Consider the following 21,723-nt stretch of genomic DNA (forward strand, 5'->3'; position numbering starts at 1 on the left):
CCCTAGAAGAAGGTCACTTTGCCTGTTTCAAGGACTTGTCAGTGGGCTGTAGGTGGTAAAGAAGGTGGTAATAATTTTTCTTCTGCCTTTGTTTCTCACATCAGTATAGATTTTCAATTTGGGCACATAGGAAGGTATATTCTTTTGTCATCTTTAAATACATGTATTTAAGAACAGAAAAATTTCAGGAAAAAAGTTAATAGGAAAAGAAAAGCAATGAAATAAATAAAAATTATTCTGATTCAAGGATAGAACTATAATTAATCATATCAAAACTAGTAATTCAGTAGGAGAGATAACTTTCAAATAGAATAATAATGAATAGACTCTTGTATTGTTTAATAATGCAGCTAATGATGAGGAGTGAATCATATGAATATGTTGAAGAGAGATTTACATTTCTTGCTCATAAACTGACACCCAAGAGGATAGCACACAACTCATGATACCCTTTTCCAGTGAGGACATGGATGACTAATAAATAAATCAATGAGTGATTTTTCAATTTGAAAAGTTTTTAGGATTAGTCACTGCTGAGGAAAACTTGTTATGTTCTGAAGTCATGCAATCACATAGGAAAGAAATTTTGTTGGAAGTTTTCCCCAAATTGACAACAATCCTAAATGTTTACGTGGTGTTTCCAATAATGAGTTGTGATGCTGAAAGAAACTTTTGAAACAGTAAGAAAAAAAATCTTGATCAAGCATGCTAAAGACTGACTTGTCTTCCATTGGCAGAAACTGTCATTCAATTTGAAGAAACAATCTAAAGAATATGCCCCCCTCCCCCCAAAAAAAGGGCAGGAAAAATATTTTAGTCATATGTCAGGCAATTAATAAGATAGTGTATCATCTGTGTGGATTTTGTGATGTTTATGGTATGGGTCAGCATTTTTAAGATTTGAAATTGGTTGTGATTTCTTTTCTGGTTTTACATGAATAGTGATTTTCAAATCTCATGTTGTATCATAATTTGGTGTTCTTTTTCTTAAAGAAGGACCTCAAGTTGTATAAGCTTCAGGCATCACAAAATCTGAATCTGCCTCTTCCCTGAGATCTGAGAAAGTGCAGGTTTCTAAAAGTACATCTCACCTCTTGGAGAGGACTTTCCCCTCCTGGGGACCAGAGTCCCACCTTTGTCTCAGTGCCTACAGGCACCTCACAAGCAGGAAGTGGGGGGAGGGCTGCATCTTGCCCATTGCTGCCAGGCTCACAGGAGTGGGAATCCAAGGGAAAGCAGCTCTCCAATCTCCTGTGGTGCTGTCACACACCTTCAACCCCCATTCATTAGGTGTGAAATGGTTCCCCGTGAGTGTTTATGTGTGTTTATCCAACAGGTCTGCAGGAAGTGTGAAGCTCTGTTTGCTGAGAGTTTTGTTCTACAAATAGAAAGTGGTGGTGGGAGGGCAATGACAGGAAATTGTACCAGGTGGAAGGGTTTATTAATATCAGTATTTCTCACCATGATAAATGAGTGTCCTGGGGGCTCTGAGGATCTGACACTTTTCCTTTCCTCTGATGAAGGCCTCCTAGGACCTCAGCCTTTATAGCCTGGGGTGGATTTGCTGCAATCACAAATGGCAGCCTCAAGACCATGGGTCCTTATAAAAATCACATGGTGGGCATGGGATTAGACAAAAATACCCTCATACATTTCCGTCTTTCTGGAACTGTGAGCATGAATGGTTCTAGCACATGCAGAATGCTCAGCCCAGGTCCTGACACACAGCAGACGTTGAATAAATGGTAGCCATGGTTTTTGCTTCCATATGAGCTTTCAAAGCAGCTCTGAGGTGAGCTAGACCCAGCAGGAAGGCAGTACTGAGTTGTCATTGGGAGAATGACCCCTGAAAGCAGGCTGCTGGCTTAAAATCCTGCTCTGCCCTTTACTAGCTGTGGGGCCTCAGGCATGTTGTAATCAATTTCCCCATCTGTGAAAGGGAGCAATAGTGATGAGTTGTTGTGAGGTTTAAATGACTTAGCACATGTGAAACACATAGAGCAAGCCTGGCATAAACCTGGCACACCCTAAGTGCTCTATTAGTGCTAATTATTATTATTATTAGTGTTACTGCTATTATCATATCATCTAGTAATTCAGGACTGTTGTCCCTCATTTCGTGAGGCCTCCCAGTATTCAATCCCTCTTGGATTGGTACATGAAAGACAGTGGCCTATGTCTCTTTTCCTGAGCCCCTCCTTCCTATTCTGGTAGCTAGTGGAAGGGGGCACAGGGCAGGCATCATTACTGACTTCAGATGTCTGAACGGCGGTCACATGGACGAAGGAAGGATTCCCCTTGGCTTCACTGTGAAGCCTTGGGATGGAAGTTATAGGGAAGCCAAAACCAGGTCAGTGAGGGCGGCACCTAATAACACTCAAGGTGGTCAAGCCATGCACTGGGCTGCCCTGGAGGAAGCAAGTTCTGTCGTCAGTGAGGGTGTTGGAGCTGAGCCTGGATTACCTTTTGTCACAGTTGCTGTGGAAAAGATGAAGCACCCTATATTGGTTATCTATTGTTATGTAACAAAATACCACACAACTTGGTGACTTAAACACCAATTTTTTACTATCTTGCCATATTGGTAGGTTAAGATTTCAGAGGCCGTTTAGCTAGGCTGTTCTGGCTCAGGGTCTGGCTGTGGTGTAGATGATGGCTATGGCTGTGTTGTCTTGGTTGAATCTGCTTCCAAGATGGCACGCTCACACAAATGTGGGGAAGAGGCCTCAGTTCCTCGCAGTGTGGGCTTCTCCAGAGGGTTGCCTGGTTGTCCTCATGACGTGGTAGCTGGCTTCCTACAGGGCACATGATGCAAAGGAGGGAGCAAAACAGAAGTGCAATGTCTTTTATGACCTTCCCTTGGAAGTCATCCTCTGACATTTCTGCTACATCCTATTGATCAAAAGCATGTAAGCCACGCTCAAGAGAGGAATTAGGCTGCTTTGAAGGGAGGAGATTCAAAGATCTTGTGGACTTATTTTAAATCCACAAGCCCTTTAAGTGCTGAGTCACTGTGATTGCTTTATGTATTACTAGGCCAAAGATTTTTAATTAGCAGTGATGCTAAGTTCCTTTGCTACAGTTACTCAGGAACACAGGAGCTGACACCTGTTCCATCCCCAGTGGGTAGCTTCAGCAGCTCTTTCTAGTCCAGGACAATACGGCCTCACCAACCATTTCCTAGCTTCACCCTCATCACCTCAGAAAGACCGTTTCTCTTCTGGAGGCCATGGCCCTGGTCAGCTGGGTGATAGCAAAAGGAGGAGAAAAGGAATCATGTGGGGTGCAGCAGAGGCCCTGGCCCCTAGTACCCTCTTGCCCTACAGATTTCCTGAAGGAAGGAAGAGAGCAGATGGAAGGTAAGGGAAGAGAGCTGACACTGAAGAAATGGCCTACCTAATAAGACAGTATATGGTGGAGGGCTTGCGATCTTGAGCACATTGACACTAGGTGACAGTTATCCATAGCCAGAAACATAAACATTCATAACATGTGCTGCTCCTTCATTGTAAGTATCACAAGCCTTGAAAATATTGGGTGATTTCTAGATTGGTAAGGTGGGTGGCTCAATTGTCATTAGGTAGAAACCCTGGGTTATCAGGCTTAAAGTTATGTTTAGAGGTTGATTTTGTTGAATAGTTGGATTCTTGTGGCCCATAGCTCAGAACAGTCCCAGGGAGGACATGTGTGTGCGATGCAGTGGTACCCTTTACCTTACAGTTTTCAATCACTATTTTGGGGGAGCGATATTGCTGTAATACTCAGTAGGGGTCAGGAGCTAAAGGAGACAGGAGAAGTAACAGGAAGGGTTTCCTTACATGAGAGTAGAGGAGTGTGTTTGTGTGTGTGTGTGTGTGTGTGTGTGTGTGTTTGGGGCAGGGGAATTGGTTAATGCATTCCCTAGCAAAATTGCCAGGGCCTCCCATACTGTTTCTTTACAATTAATGCTCGTAACAACTCTATGAGTTGGGTATTATTATTTTCAATTTGCAACAAACTCTGGAGATCAGCTTAAAAGAAGAAAACTACATTGCAAGTAATTATTAAGTCAATAAGCAGAAGTAGCTCCCTGTTTATAAGCATCTAATTTACACTCTCCCCAACCTGACAGCAAATTCCTCATTCTCACCATTGTGAAGATTTGAAGGGGACAAAACCTTGGGAGATTTTAAAGGACTGGAAGGTGGCACCGCCAAAAGCAGGTATTGACCTCAATTCCCCTCCTAGTCTGGCATTAGCAGTGTGACCTAAAGGCACGCTGATATCCCTCTCTGGGTGGCTGGTTCCTCACCTATAAAATAAAAGACGTGTGTGTAAAGGGAAAGGGGGTGATGGCTGAGTATAGGAGTCACGTGGGGAGCTTTTGCCCACCCCTCTGGGGTCTGTCCTTGAATCAGAATCTCTGAGGGTTGAGGGGAATGCTCTGTTAAACCAGCTCTCCAGTGATCCCAATCACACAGCCCTTGGCACAACACAGGGTTTGGGAACCACAGAACTTTTGGTCTCTAAAGTCCCTCCAAGTTCTAGCATTTAATTCCATTTTAGGACAGAAAAGAAGGAAGAAGCGGTGAGAAGCTAGAATAGTTTGGGAAGTGCTGATCCAGTAAAAGGACACTCTGCTCGCCATCAGGCTCTGGCACACTGCCTACACTTTTCACTTCATTTGCTTTTAACACTTTATGTGTACTATTTGGAGACAGATTTGAATGAACAATCCACCTCTTTTAAAAATCAAATAATCCAACCATCTTTTTTTTTTTTAATCTAACCATCTTTAATAGGGTTCTTGTTGGTCATGTCTAAGTCAATTTCAGTAACAAAATAAGTAATGATATCAATTTATTACAACATATTGCATATAATAGGAATTTATAAGTCCATGTTTATATAAATAAATAGATAAACAAGGGAGAAGGAAGAGCTCTCCTTTATAGTAGAAGGCCAACTAATAGGTATAAAGAAATGATAAAATTTAGAAAACCTTCACTTGGTAACAACCATCATAGTAATCATAGGTTCAGGCAAGGCTCATCAATGGATGCTAAAAGAAAGAGAAGCAAGTTTATTGAGAAACAGGATATGTATATGGCCTCGTAGTATATTCCCACAAAATGACTAGTCTCTTCTTTTTTTCTTTAAAATTTTATGCCTTCACGAGAGACATAGGAGGAAAGGCAGAGACATAGGCAGAGGGAGAAGTAGCCTCCCTGCTGGGAGCCTAATCGGAACTCAATCTCAGGACCCCGGATCACAATCTGAGCCAAAGGCAGATGCTCAACCACTGAGCCACCCAGGCACCCCTGCTTACTAGTTTTTAACAAAATAGCTTTTCACTTTACAGTCTTAAGCAGTGGTAGATGTTAACGGCACCATTAATAGGGCAAATGGGCATGGCACAACATGCGATGGGATGCAGTGAGGACACAGTGTCACCTCAGTGGTGTTCCTGCCAAAGATGTGTATGGCCTGTGCTCTTCAAAACTGTTAAGACAGTGCAGTGCAAGTGACTGAGGAGATGCTCCAGGCTGCTGGAGATGAAGGAGACACAACAGTTGAATGCAATGTGTAATCAAGCACCATATCTGACCAGGAAGGAAACAGCAAAAAGAGGGATGCTGTTGTTGTTATTGATGTTGTTGTCTCTCTATACAAGTGATTATTGAGATAATTAGCAAAAATTGAGTCTGAGCTGAGAGGGTAGATTGTATCAATGTCAATGTGTTAATTTGGTGTAAGTGTTGCGGCTGTAGGAGAAAGTCCTTGTTCTTAGGAGGTGACCACTGAAGTATTTGGGGATAAGCTTACAGCTTACTCCTGAATGATTGAGAAAGACAAGGACGTGTGTGTTTAAGTGTGTGTGGAGAGAGAGAGAATAAAACAAATGTACTTCAAAAAAGAGTATATAGGCATCTTTTATATTTTTCTTGTAACTTTTCTGTAAGTGTAAAATTATTTTTTTAGAAAAAGATTAGAAAAACATTTGAGGGCGCCTGGATGGCTCAGTTGGTTAAGTGTCTGACTCCTGGTTTCAGCTCAGGTCATGATCTCTGTCTGGGTCCTGGGATTGAGCCTGTGTTGGGCTCCCTGCTCAGCGGGGAGCCTGCTTCCTCCCTGCTCATGCTCTCTCTCTCTCTCTCTCTCTCTGTGTGTCAAATAAATAAAATCTCTTAAAAATAAAATATATTTAAAAATTTAAAAAGCTTAGAAAAACATTTAAAAATCAAATACCCTTTAGGTGGGTAACAGGGTCATCAATCATTCACATCTTAGTGTGAATTCATCCAATAGTATCACTTTCTTCCTAAGGTCTCTTTGACAGCAACTGCTCTGAGGAAATGGAAGTTTGCAGGGTCATGGGAAAAGATAGGCTGTTTGAGAACTTGATACACTGGGGAATAGAATAGTCAAGCAAAATAGAGGTACTTCCAGGGGGAACTTAAACATAAGAAAAACACAAAGGACAGAGGGACAAGGAGCCAGCGAGGTAAAAGAGGAATTTAGATAATGAGGCAAGAGGGGACAATAGCCCCAAATTCCTCTGGTGCTGAGAAGACTTCCTTTGCTCTGCATCATGGTATTCTCAGCCTGGTTGCACACTAGAATCACCTGGAGTGCCTAAATCCACTTCAGAACAATTAAATCAGGACCTCAGGCGGGAGGATTGAGCACCAGTTTTAAGAAGGTGACTCCGATGTGCAGCAGGGACAGAGCACCTCTGAGCTGCACTGGGCATGATTAGGGCACTTGGTCATCTCACCAGCCTCCCATATGGCCCTCACACTTCTACTCTCTCCCACTCTGATCCAGTCTTCCCTGGGCTGGAGCTTCATCAGGCTGATATTTTTAATGCACATTGGTACACTGGAGTATGCTGGAAAGATACCTCTCCTCAGAAACTTACCCTAAATTTCTAACATCCTGACCCTGACATACATGACTTCCTGTTGTCTAGCCCCAACCAGCCTTTCTCCCCCATGACCTTGATGCATAGTCCCACACCATTCTCTTCTTTAAAGTTAAACATTCATTCTTTTATTTTGATTGGTTTTAGTGACATCATATTGTTCTCAGGAATATGACAGGTACTATCTCCTGCCTCCATACCAGCATTCACCTTGCTCCCTTCCCTGACCAGGTCCTCCCTCTGGCTTCTAATCTGAGACCACTGAAATGGTCTCATTCTCCAAGACTCATGTCCAATGTCACTTCCTTCATGAAGTCCCAGATCTCTCCTTCCCTGGAACCTTCCATCAGAGCACACAATTACGGCCTGCTTTGTTTTACTATTACTTATTCCCAGACTATGTCATCAATAAATTGTACAGTTACCCAAGGGTGAGGGCAGGCGCAGAATGATGGACAGGCCAGGACTTTGTAAGTCACCAAACCTCAGTTTGCCCTTGGGATGGGTTTAATCATGTGTCCACAAGTTCTTTGATACTCTTTCCTTCAAGAGATAGAGCTTCGGGGCATCTGGGTAGCTCAGTCATTTAAGTGGGGTACTCTTGATTTTGGCTCAGGTCATGATCTCAGGGTCTGGGGAGTCTGCTTGAAGATTCTCTCTCCCTCACCTGCTGCCTCTTCCCCTGCTCACACACATACTCTCTCTCTCTCAAATAAATACATCTTTAATTCCTATTCTACTGGGTCTTGAGTTATCAGTCTCATAAGCCCATGTGCAAGAATGAAAAGAATTCTGGAAATCCTGACCCAACCCACTGGTATAGCCTGAAAATTGTCCAACTGATGCATCAGAAGCCTGTACCCAAGAGTCTATTCTTTGGAGTGCTAATACTTGGTAGTACCTGGCATAGTCCTTTTCCATGGGCTCTGAGATTGTTGTTCTTTGTTGAAGACACACACTCAGCCTGTAGCTGATAGCAGAGTCTTTAGGTAAGTGTCAGCAAAAACAAAAAGCATCTTAGATCACAGGGAAAATGGCTGTGGCTAATTCATTACAGATAACTTTCAAATGTAAAGGTCTAATGGGAGTTAATAATAAGAGTAATATAACTGACAAGGAAATTTGATTGCTCCTTTGGCATGCAAAACAAATGATAAAGCCATTCCAAAGCAAATTTTAGACAACTTGTCTCTAAGAATAATGATAAAACCTAGTTTCAGAGAAGTCAGAGAATATCTGATTTATATAAATGGATAAACATAATTTTATAGAGGAAAAACCTAGAGACATAATAACACAATACTCTTGAGACATAATATACATAATATACTAAGATTATACCAAGCAGATACAAGAATATACCAAAAATATAAAGAGCTTCAGTAAATTTGGCATAGGTCCTAGACATCTGTATCTTTATAAAACTATAAAGGCAACTGTGATGTGCATCGTCAAATTGAAAACTAGTAAGGTAAAAGATACTAGATTCAAATTAAAGAAGACTATGACAAAGTTAACATTTTCAATTATAATGGAAATGAAAGCTAACATCATATTGCTGCTGTCTAACATCGGTTGAGGCACCACCAGGATTCTGACAAATATAAGAAAACCGGACAGAGTCTAGGCAATGTTTCCTCTAAAGTTAAGACATATTATGAAAAGACATATTATGAGAACACTGACAAATATCTAAGGACTTCCATGACTTATATAATTTCTGAAGTTTTTATATATTTTTTAAAGATTTTATTTATTTATCCATGAGAGACACAGAGAGAGAGGCAGAGATACAGGCAGAGGGAGAAGCAGGCTCCATGCAGGGAGCCTGATGTGGGACTCAATCCCAGGATTCCAGGATCACGTCCTGGGCCGAAGGCAAACACTCAACAGCTGAGCCACCCAGAAGTCCCATGAGGTCTTTATATTAATAATGTTTTACTTACTCAAAATGAAATTCAGCTGTATCTCTTCTGATTTGATAACTTTTCCCATGAAACTACAATAGTGACATATAAGAAAAAAAACCCTGATTGGGGCAGCCCTGGTAGCTCAGTGGTTTAACGCCGCCTTCAGCCCAGGGTGTGGTCCTGGAGACCTAGGATCGAGTCCCATGTTAGGCTCCCTGCATGGAGCTTGCTTCTGTCTCTCATGAATAAACAAATAAAATCTTAAAAAAAAAGAAAAAAACCCTGATTATTTCCAGCAACTTTCCTTTTATAAGGTAAAATAATAAATCTTTGTGTTTTTCCAAGGATCCTCTAAGAAATCTCAAGATAGATTTTGGTGTAAAAGATATCCTGAAAAATTCTTTTTTTCTTTCCTGTATTTCTGGATTTGGAAGCGATGGAGAGGGAAAAATAAAAAAAGCTGTTAGAGGAGATTTGGACATTTGATTAAAATGGGATCATAGGCACTTGACAACATTTAGTTATCTATTTAATCAAGATAGCTATAAATTAAAACATAGGCATTAGCATGATCGTAAAGAATATATAAGTTCTTTCATAACTAAGATTCTTTTCCTAAAAAATCAGAAATATAAAAAATTAAAATAAAGAATTTTTGCCATGTAGGCAGATTACACAGAAAGTAAAGAATAAACCTTCATATTGTTGGCAAAGGTTTTGATCAGTAAATTAAGAAGGCAAACCCATTAAAGTGGACCAAACTTTACTTAAGTTCTAACATATTTCTCAGTTTCTTTTAAGATTCAAGTATTATAAACCAAGAAAAGTAAAGTTCGCTTGTCAAATTTTGTTCTTTATCATCCTCCTTTGTATTCTGAAATGTTCTGACGCTTTAGGATAGGCTTTAGGATTCCATGAGGTCAAAAGTAATTTCATAATAATTATACTAAGGTGTTATTTCCCTTAATGTCCAATGTGCTCCTCACCACTACCTTCAAATGAAAAGTATTTCAAAAGTTTCTCAGTTTTTTTTAAATTAATTTTTATTGGTGTTCAATTTACCAACATACAGAAAAACACCCAGTGCTCATCCCGTCAAGTGTCCACCTCAGTGCCCGTCACCCATTCCCCTCCAACACCCGCCCTCCTCCCCCCTTCCACCACCCCTAGTTTTCTCAGTTTTAATTTCTAATACAATATTGATAGGGATCACCCAAAAAAACAAAAGCTCTCTGAGGGTCCTCAATAATTTCTAAGTAAGGTGGTCCTGAGAACCAAAATTGGAAAGGCATGAACTAGCTACCACAACACGGGGCTGTCTCCTCTGTAGGTAGAATATATGAGTCCAGAAACTAAGAGACAAAATTAGGAATTGCCCTGTTCACCACCATTCCTAGCGACCCACTTGTGGAATTTGTGTTTCCCATCCCATAACTCTGAGCCTTACAGGTTTAGAGAGAAAATGCTTCCATCAGGAAGCAAGGTTCCCATTAAACTTTTAGCTATGGCTGTCAGGGGGCCAGTTTTGATTCCTTGTGCTGAGAGAACAGTAGAGAAGTAAAGGAGTCACTATCCTGGCAGGTAATTGGCTCAGGTATAAGGAGGCTTATAAGGAGCTAGTATTACTCAATGGGGACAGGAAGAAAATATTCAGCATCCAATTCTGGTAATAAATAGAAGCCAAGCTTTCTGCCCCTGGATGCCACCGAGTAAGCATCGTTAAAGTCTCCCCTCCCACCGCCATCATGTCTAAGTCAGAGTCTCCCAAACAGCCTGAGCAGCTGCAGAAGCTCTTCATTGGAGGTTTGAGCTTCAAAACAACCGATGAGAGTCTGATGAGCTATTTTGAGCAATGGGGGACACTTACAGACTGTGTGGTAATGAGAGACCCCAACATCAAGTGCCCCAGAGGCTTTGGGTTGGCCATGTACACCACCATGGAGGAGGTGGATGCAGCCATGAACGCAAGGCCACACAAGGTGGATGAAGAGTCGTGGAACCAAAGAGGGCTGTCTCCTGAGAAGATTCTCAAAGACCTGGTGCCCACTTAACTGTGAAAAAGATTTTTGTTGGTGACATTAAAGAAGACACTGAAGATAATCATCTAAGAGATTATTTTGAACAGGATGGGAAAATTAAAGTGATTGAGGTCATGACTGACCGAGGCAGTGGCAAAAAGAGGTTTTGCTTTTGTGACCTTTGACGACCATGACTCCGTAGACAAGATTGTCATTCAAAAATACCATACTGTGAATGGCCACAACTGTGAAGTAAGGAAAGCCCTATGGAAGCAAGAGATGGCTAGTGCTTCGTCCAGCCAAAGAGGCCGAAGTGGTTCTGGAAACTTTAGTGGTGGTCGTGGAGGTGGTTTTGGTGGGAATGACAACTTTGGTCATGGAGGGATCTTCAGTGGTCGAGGTGGCTTCGGTGGCAGTCAAGGTGGTGGTGGATACAGTGGCAGTAGGGATGGTCATAATGGATTTGGTAATGATGGAAGCAACTTTGGAGGTGGCGGAAGCTATAACAATTTTGGCAATTACAACAATCAATCCTGAAATTTTGGACCCATGAAAGGAGGAAATTTTGGAGGCAGAAGCTCTGGCACCTATGGTGGTGGAGGCCAATACTTTGCTAAACCACGAAACCAAGGTGGCTATGGTGATTCCAGCAGCAGCAGCAGCTATGGCAGTGGCAGAAGGTTTTAATTACTGCCAGGAAACAAGGCTTAGCAGGAGAGGAGAGCCAGAGAAGTGACAGGGAAGCTACAAGTTACAATAGATTTGTGAACTCAGCCAAGCACAGTGGTAGCACGGCCTAGCTGCTACAAGGAAGACATGTTACAGACAATACTCATGTGTATGGGCAGAAAACTCGAGGACTATATTTGTGACTAATTGTATAACAGGTTATTATCATTTCTGTTCTGTGGAAAGTGTAAAGCATTCCAACAAAGGGTTTTAATGTAGATTTTTTTTTTTGCACCCATGCTGTTGATTGCTAAATGTAATAGTCTGATCATGACGCTGAAAATAAATAAATAAATAAATAAATAAATAAATAAATAAATAAATGCCAAGCAGTCATGACTATGAGTCTCAGACCCCTCATGGGGTTTAGTCGCCAAATCAGGCAAACTACCTAGACCAAGAGAGTGGCCAGTTTTGGAGAGGGGGGTCTGGAATGATCATCCAAGGAGACAATGAGTATCAGTTGCAGCCTCTATATGAGTTACATCAGTGGGGCTGTTGTTCCTATTTCCTTTCTCCTGTAAGTTTCCCCAAATAAAAGGACCAACCCAAATTCTGGAGGAACTGTTTCCAGAACTTACTGCACAAACCAAGTGGTGCAGAATAGGCTGTCATGGATGGTGCAATGCTCCCCCAGTTGCCTCCTTAGATTTGAAACACTCCATCTTCCAATTGCTGCAGATGGTCTAAGAATTGGAGACCCCAGCGGCATCCTTCTCCAAGAATTGCTCTCAACTGAAGAAAGCTGCCCAACCCAGGATCATGCTCCTGCTCACGAGGGGCATGAACACCAACCACCTTGTCTCAAGGTGAGACAACTTTGCGGGACCATCCCAGCTTCAGTGATTCCCTCTGTGATAGCATGAGGCCTTTGTGGTGACTACAAAATGGTTCAACTTCTCCCTCTGCCCATGTCTATGTCTTAACTCCCTAAAGGAGTTGATCCCAAGGACCTCACCCAGTAAACTTCCCACACTCAAGTCCTTGTTTCAGGATTTACTTCCTGAGGTCCTGATTTGAAGCAAGGTCTATATACTATATTCATTCATGAATCCGTTTCAGTCCTACACATTTTTCAAAATTATACCTTTGGCCTAAAGTTCACATAAATCAATACATCCTAACATTAGGATCTGGGGAAGCATGAGGCAAAATAAAAAACGTTTATGTGTTCAGGTAAATCTGGGAAATGCTTAGCTAACCAAAATAAATTTCTTTACCATGGAACTTCTCAGGGCTTTAAATATTCTGCTTGGAGAGTGTGTGTCCAAGAGGAGGTGATCATCATACACAAATTCTTCCCAAAGTGTTTTGACCATGAATTTAAATTTTTTAATTTATTACTTATTTTTGCTGTGTGTCTATTAACATTTCCTAGACGTTGTTTTTACAGGGCAAGGTTTGGGAAATACTAGCTTGCATTTATAGATACTTAATTAGTAATCATTCTGTTTGGCACCTTTAAAAGTTAAGATGGCATTGGGGATGCTTTTGACAAGTCATTTACCAAAAGCATCATGAAGCTCAGAGCTAATGTCTGCATTTGCTCTCAATTAATTGCTCAGTAACAGAGTTACTAAAAATCAATTCACTGAACTACAAACTGTCTCAAAGTTAGAATTGTTATTTGGGAAGTTAGTCCCCCCACCATGACTTTAGTTGTTAGGGTCTGTAAAAATGTTCTCTGAAAATAATTGTACCGAACCGGTTGAGGGGATTCATTCACGAAGGCCTTCAATGACTGCCTGGCCAACTGGTTCTCTTTAGCAAAAAGGACTGGGATGGGCTCCTGTGCGCATCAGTTGCTGTGGTTCCTGCCAAGTGAATTAAGTGGCACAGTCCTGATGATTTCGCCCCATATGATGGGCCCATGGGCTGACTGATAAGGAAGGCTAAATGCTGTGGGGAGGGTTGGTATGAATCACTTCTCAGTAGAGGCCCTTCATTTGGATGGTGGCCATCTGACTCAGTCAAATTCTCTATTTTAGGAAGTTTCAATGCCAGGGCAGATCTCTCAAGTGAAGGTTGTAGCCCAAACAACCCTGGGCTTTTGTTCTGCTTCTGTACTGGGGGGGGGGGTGGCACTTCTCCCTCTCAGGAGCATCTGAACCCCAATGCTGGGGCTGCCAGGGAGATGATCCCCTGTTGTTCCACCAGTCCCTGTACCAATAGGAATCTTTGCAATCACATAAAAACCTACTGGATACAGAAACTAGTATTGAGAGTGGAGTTGCAAGATGCCTCAGCATTTGCATGGACTGGATTAAAATGTCACTGCGTGGAGGAAAATAAGAATACCCACATTTTGCAGAGGAAGGCTGGCAGGTCAGTGGCTGATAGCAATGGAGCAGTCAATTAAGCTCTCATATTTTGGTCTCAGGATTCAAGTGAGGTGCCCACCAAAGATGAGGCTCTGAGACAATGACAGAAACCATTTCACAGACTAGGGAAAAGTTCGTAGGCAAGGACAGGTAGGTTGTTTCTAATGATTTGGAATAATCTCTGCTGGGAAAGCAATTGACTCGCCCCACACCGCACTACTCTAGGCAGAAAAACAAGCTGACCCCATTCAAGAAGTATTGTTTCCTTGTGATTTGTCTTCTTGTAGACAGCTGCAAAAGAATGAGATCAGAAACTGACTAGATTCAGAATTTGAGAAGCTGAATTCCTAGACATAAGTGTCTTAGTCAGTGTTATGGTCCACACTGGCAAAAATAGGAATTGTGAAAACTAGAGTGATATCTGAGAAGTCTTGGGTGACCGAAGAATTAGATTATTTCCAACATAGCAGGAGTTACTTCATCCTATGAAGTGATACTCATCACTATCACTCCCATTTCCACTAGATGTAACAATCTGCCCTAATACGAGGTGTAACTTGTCTGACTATAAAGTAAGTCCAGATTCATCTTCAATGCTGTGTAGATTCAACCTCAGGAGAGAAAGATTAATTCGAAATTCACTGCAGGCCTGGAGAGAGAGAGAGAGAGAGAGAGAGAGAGAGAATGCACTAGATTTTAGGGAGGGGATCATGGGTAGCTGGGCATTAAGATCAAGGTAGAATGAGTAGATATTGAGCTGATTTTAAATGTCTAACACTGACAGCAAATGTTGACTTTAATGCTTGTTTGTCTGGCCAGACAAACAAGCATATGTGGTTCATATCTACTAATATTTCCCATATTAGAAATTATTATAAACATGGTTTCAACCTGTGGACTCCAGTACAGGTTTCAGGGAACCCAAGGGATCTGCAGACCATACTTTGAGAACCACTGGGCTAAGGACGTTTTGGGGTTTCCTGGAATACCCCCGAGGCTTTGTAAAATTCATATATTCATTTTAATGATAAACTAGAGTATGGGTAGGCAAACACATGGAGCGCCACAGTTAGAACAGAGCCATGTACCTTGGGGCCCATATTTATATTGTGTCCAGCTATGTTGGCACCTCATTTTGAAGTAGTAGTGACCGGAGAGTGCATGGAAGTACAGGGAGCTTGAACTAACTTACGAGAAGCTGGGCCATGGCAATCAGGGCCACATTCGTGGCAGAAGGGATTTATCTCGAGGATCTCAGTTTATTTTTATTTTTATTTTTTTTTTTTTGAGGATCTCAGTTTATAAGCAAGGGTATTTGAAAATAGTCAATGACAAAAATTTCCATTTCCAAATCTAGAAATATAATGGAATTAGCTGCCCATTTCGGATATCAATAATGCTGAAATGCAGCCCTTACCTACTTATAACCAGACAGCTAATGGAGTTAGCAAGAAGCACCTCATTAAAAGTGGTGCTCAAGGGCAGGACTTTGGCTAATCATGAGTCCCGATTCTTCTGAATTAAGAAATCAAATTTGTTTTTAATATGATTTTGCATAGGGCATTCTCGGTAGTATTACATTTAAAATACAGAAACACAGTAAGTAAAAATCTGACACCAAGATAGAACTTTCTACTTTTGAAGTCAGCATTGGCAACTTAAGTTTCCATAACACATTATTACATTAAGTCAATGATGTTGGGTTTATTTTTATTGATTTTGCAGTTTTGTTTATATTTAATCTAGATAGCCTATTTGAGCTTTACAGTCAAATAAGTACTATAGGCATAAGGAGTTGATACTTTCTTACTTGTACATACCCATGTGAGATGATTATAAAAACAACTCAACTCTGGGAGTCCATGAGAATTTCTCACCCTTGCTAGAGAAAGGCGTGGCTGGTCACTATTTTGAGGGTCAGGACACTCCTGGACAATGCCCCAAGGGTGTTTCTCTTTCACTGACAGCACATACTGGGCAGGTGGGAAGGGTCCCAGCTCACAGTCAACTCTGGGCTTCAGGGGAGTGAAAGAGGGGCAGGCCCAGGTGATGGCTATTACCAGGAGAGGCTAAGCAGGGTAGTGTTCCCGGCGCTTGAGAGCAGTGACCTATGAATGCATGACAGTGCCTCTCTTGCAGGTGGATGACTCAGGTCAGGCAGGCCCAGCCCTGACATCTGTGAGAGGTACAGGCGAGTGTTCAAGCAGAGGCCTCATATCATATGCCTACACTTAAATGTTATAAATCCCAAACAGTCGAACGACATACTGCACAACATACTTTCCATCTTCCTTTCTTGCCAAATATATCTTCATAATGATTGGATGGAAAAAATATGTGTAAAGCTGGAGGTTTCCATGTTGACAAAACATCAAAGATGACTGGACATAATTATCATCACATATGCTGGGAGTTCTGTTAAAGGGTTGTTTGGATGAGGAACAGATAAGACATTCATACTTCATGAATTATTATTTTTAAATAAAATTTATTTTTTGCCTTTATTCTGGCAAACTCATTAATTGTATAGTTTTACTCAAGACTTTTATGTCATTGTCCAGGAGGACAGCCACCAGCTAAGTATGGCTATTTAAATTTAAATTAATTAAAAGTATATAAAATGAAAAATTAAGTTCCTCAGTTGCACAGTCATATTTTAAGTGCTCACTAGTCACATGTAACTAATGGTTACCATACTGAACAGCAGGGCTATCGAATATTGCACCATTGTATCAAGTTCTATTAGACTGTACTGATCTAAAGGATTAAAGCCTAAAATGTAATCATATTGAAATTATTCAAAATGGAATGTATTTAATAAAATTATAATTAAAAGTAAACGTAAAAGATAAAAAGCTAAAATTACTCTCCATGTATTTCTATTGTTATGTTTTCTAAATATTCAGAATTATTTAAGTTAAAAGACAAAATAGAAATTATAATCAACAGAATATCAGTGTTTTGAATACTTAATAAGGTATTTAAAATGTGTTTTCAATATTTAATAAAATAAAGTTGAAATATAGCTTATTTAATTTTAACATTTTAATTAAATATTTTTAAATTTTTTATACAAATAAAACTACTTGCAATTCTAATGTTCAATTTCCATACTGTTGCCAGTGTAAAGAATCATTATCAATCTTCATACATATTATGCGCAGACACACACCTACTTAGCAGTGATATGAAAGGTTTGATATCGCAAAATGTTCCTCAGGCATCTTATGCAATTGTTTTGAAGAGATTATTAACTTGTGGGATACTCTGAAACTATGAATCGGAACCCAAAAAGAAGAACGAAAATGGCACTACTGGAATTAGGTACTTCATTATGCAAGATGCTCCAAAGAAAAAAATTCACAATCAATGTGTCTTTTCCGCTTATATGAATGCTTCTCCCTTGCAAATATTTCCCGCACTTCAAAGCAATGCCCATCATAGTGATAGCAGTGACACAAGCCACCTCCATACCTTCCCAGCATTTCCCCTTTTGTTTGAAGAACATAGGGGAAGAGAAGTAAAGACATGCTTCCTTATGTTAGTCCTTGGAATAGATGTTAAGGTTTTGTGTTATGCTGTGCTGGTAACAGAGGCAGTCATGTATTTCTTTATGCTTGTGATATATGGGGCCCACTAACCCACGGACCAGGATGAAAGCCCTTTTGCCTGGGGTGAATGGCCAGGGAACTGCGATGGAGAGCTGGGTTTTTCCTCTCACAGTATGCTATTGAGCACTTTCAATGGTCCTCTGGTTCACCATACCCGGGCCCTGCTGGTTTGAAAAGCTTAGTGCCCGAAGAGTGGAAATTGCCTGGAAATCTAGAATTTCAAAACTTAGTTATTCAATTATTTAAAAAATACTTATATACGGCTTACTAACAGTCAGGCACTGTACTTTATATGTATTAATTTACCTAATCCTCATAATAAGTCTGTGAAGTATGTGCTATTATTTTCCGAGTTGTATATATGAGGAAACCAAAGCACAGAAAGATCAAGGATCAATTAGCTTGTTTGTGGTGAAGCCAGGATTCAAACCCAAGCAGACCTGTCCTGAGTTCATGATCTTTTTTTTTTTTTCTGAGTTCATGATCTTAACCACATTATGAACTTGCTCCTCTTTCTGCAAGGATTATATCCTTTCCACTTAAAAAACTTATTTAATTTTTGATAGTTAATATATTTCTCTAGTTTAAAAAAAGCTAAACGATATTAAAAGATCTGCATTCAATGTTGGGACAACTGCACATGCAACTGTCCACGTGCAAAAGAATGAACTTGGAAACCCCTACCTCACACTATGTACAAAAATTGACCCAGAGAAAGAGCACCTGGGTGGCTCAGCCGGTTAAGTGTCTGACTCTTGATTTTGGCTCAGGTCATGATCTCAGAGTTATGAGATGGAGCACTCTCAGGTTCTGCACTGAGCATGGAACCTCCTTAAGATTCTCTCTCTCTCCCTCTCCCTGTGCTCCCTCAACCCCATGCTCATGCTCTCTCTCTCTCTCAAAAAAAAAAAAAATATTGAACCCAAAATGGATGAATGAAGCAAATCAAAGAGCTAACTCTAAAACTGTTAGAAGAAAACAGAGGAAAATCTCCATGCCCTTGGATTTGGCAATAGATTCTTAGATATGATACAAACGCATGAGTAACAAAAGAAAAACAGACAAATTGAATCTCATCAAAATTAAAAACTTTTGCATATCCAAAAGGATTATCAAGAAAGTGAAAAAAGTTCCGGTTTCTGAACCAGCATGTAAGAAGCTTGGAGGTCACTACTCTGTCCTAACAAGTAAAAAGTTGAATAAACTGAAAAAATCATCAATTCTTCGTATATCCAAAAGAGAAGTAAGGTCATGGAGCAAATTGCTGCCCCCCAAAACTAGAGGGACAAGCAGATGCAGGGAATTACAACTCACCAAAGCAGGAGCCCTCGAACAGAAACCTCCTTAGGAACCAGTGTGGGAATAGGAAAACCAGAATTGAAATGGACAGATTGCTGGAGGCTCAATGAGAACCATTCTGAGAATCAAAAGCTCCAGGGGTGCCCAGTCATGGAGGAAGCAGTGCCCATATTTTTGTGAGCTTTACCACCAGGTGATTGACCGGGTCCTGAAAGTGAATATTGGGAGAAAAATTCCCACATGCTTCTGGCAGGGGGAAAGGAAAGGAAGCATTATGAAATACGCTAGTGCATTCTGTTTCTAACAAGACTCTGTTCTTAAGAAGATGCTCACTCATCACTTCCTGGCATCAAGGAAGACTACATTTCCCAGTCTCCCTTGCAGTTAGGTTGAGGCCATGTGACTAATCTGGCTGATATAATAGGGTGGATGTGATGAATACCAATTTCAGGCCTGGCCATAAAGCCCCATTGTGAAGTCCATCTCCTTTCTACCCCTGGTCACATGGCTGGGTCAGTTCTGGTTTATGCCGTAGTCCCGGGATCCTACCCAGTTAGCACCCTCTCTCACTCTTCAGAGAGTGTCCTGGTTTGGATGATAACTTATATGGCTACCTATTTCTAAATTTAAAATGTGTACTATTATGTGTAATATTATTTTCCTCAAGTCATTTACTTTACATTGATGAACTGGTCTTGACTTACTCTCTGAACCATCGATCTTACTCTACAGCATGTTTCCTGTTGACTAAAGATAGAATCATCGGAGGAGAGAAGTTTAAAGGAGTAGAGGCTAGAGGATGAATAGTCACCAACAAAAATAGAGATAAAGAGTAGATGAGTAGATATTTCTCACCCTACCCCACACATATCTCTAGAGGCTGCCATCTCTGTATTTACTGGTAGCTTATCTAAACCCATAGTGCAAATAGACAGGATGAGGATTCTGTATTTGGATGACTGGCACATTTTTCCAAATTCCTTTTTCCCCAGTTTTATTGAGACATAATTACTGTGTATGTTTAAGGTATACAGCATGATGATTTTATTTATATATATTGCGAAATGATTATCACAGTAGGTTCAGCTAACATCCATCATCTCAAATAGATATAATAAAAAGAATAAAAGAGAAAAAATTTTTTTTCTCCTCAGGATGAGAACTCTTATAATTTATCCTCTTAACAACCTTCCTGAAGAAAAAAAAAAAACTTTCCTGTATATCATACAGCCTTAGCTGTAGTCCTCATGCTGTATATTATATCCCTACTACTCAATTTATCTTGTAACTGCCAGTTTGTATCTTTTGACCATTTTTGTCCTATTCCTCCCTCCCTCTATCCTGTGACCCTAGTACTACATGTCTGATCTCTTTTTCTATGAGATTGTTTTTGGTTCCACATATAAGCGAGATCATCCCTGTTTGACTTATTTCACTTAGCATAATGCCCTCAAAGCCCATTCAGGTTGTCACAAATGATAGATTTCCTCATTTTTTATGACTGAATGACATTCTATTACACATATCCATCTCACAACTTCTTTATAGATTCATCCATCGATGGACACTGAGGTTCTCTCCACGTCTTTGCTGTTGTAAATAGTGCTGCTATGAACATGGTTGGAGCAGATATCTTTTCAAGTTAGTGTTTCATTTCCTTTGGACATAGTCCCAGAAGAGGATTGCTGGATCATATGGTAAATTTATTTTCAATTTTGTGACAGTTCTCCATATTGTTTTCCCTTGTGGCTGTACCAAGTTACCATCCATGCCAGCATTTGTTACCTCGTCTTTTTGATGATGGTCATCCTAACGGGCATGAGGTGGCATCTCATTGTGATTTTAAAATGTCTCTTCAAAAAAAATAATAAAAAATAAATAAATAAAAAAAATAAAATGTCTCTTCAGGTTCCTTTATCCATTTTTAAATTGAGTTACTTGGGTTTTTTGTTTGTTTTCACTATTGAGTTATATGAATTCTTTATATATTTTGAATTTTAACCCCTTATCAGATATATGGTTTGCAAATATTTTTTCCCATTTCATAGGTGATGTTTTCATTTTGTTGATGGTTTCTTTTGCTATCCAGAGGTTTTAGTTTGACGTGGTCCCACTCATTTATTTATTTATTTTTAAGATTTATTTATTTATTTTACAGAGAGTGTGAGTCGGGAGAAGGGCACAGGGAGACAGAAAAAGAATCTCCAGCAGACTCCTTACTGAATAACACAGACTCCAATCCCATGACCCTGAGATCATGATCTGAGCCAAAACCAAGAGGTGGACCCTTAAGTGACTGAGTCACCCAGGTGCCCCCCACTTGTTTTTTATTCTGTTGCTTGTACTTTATGTGTCATAACCAAAAAATCATTACCATGACTCATGTCAAGGGGCTTTATTCCTATGTTTTCTATTAGGAATTTAATGGTTTCAAGTCTTACTTTTAAGTCTTTAACCCATTTCTAGTTATTTTTTGTGAGTGGTATAAGATAAGGCTCTTTTTTCATTCTTTTATATATGTATATCCAATTGTCCCAGAACCACCTATGGAAGACTACCCTTTCTCCATTGAGTGTTCTTGGCTCTCTTGTCAAATATTAGTTGTCTATATATGCTTGGATTTATTTCTAGACTCTCAATTCTGTTCTAGTGGTCTGTCTGTTTTTTTATGCCACTACCATAGTGTTTTGGTTACTACAGCTTTATAATATTGCTTGAAATCAGGTAGTGTGATGCCTCCCAGCTTGTTCTTTTTTTAGGATTTATTTGGCTATTTTGGAGTCTTTTGTGATTCCATATAAATTTTAGGAGCGTTTTTTCTGCTTCTGAAAAATGCCATTAGATAGGGATTGCATTGAATTCATAGATAGCTTTTGGTAGTATTGATATTTAAACAATATCAATTTTTCCAATACATAGACACATTTATTT

At 40.2% G+C, this 21,723-nt stretch overlaps 1 pseudogene; it reads left to right on the plus strand.

Annotated features, from left to right (window-relative positions):
- Positions 1-10,517: 10,517 nt before the first annotated feature.
- Positions 10,518-11,615, plus strand: LOC112926186 (heterogeneous nuclear ribonucleoprotein A1-like; annotated as a pseudogene).
- The last annotated feature ends 10,108 nt before the right edge of the window (positions 11,616-21,723 follow it).

The sequence above is a fragment of the Vulpes vulpes genome, chromosome 3 (genome assembly GCF_048418805.1).
Source record: "Vulpes vulpes isolate BD-2025 chromosome 3, VulVul3, whole genome shotgun sequence".
Taxonomy (NCBI): domain Eukaryota; kingdom Metazoa; phylum Chordata; class Mammalia; order Carnivora; family Canidae; genus Vulpes; species Vulpes vulpes.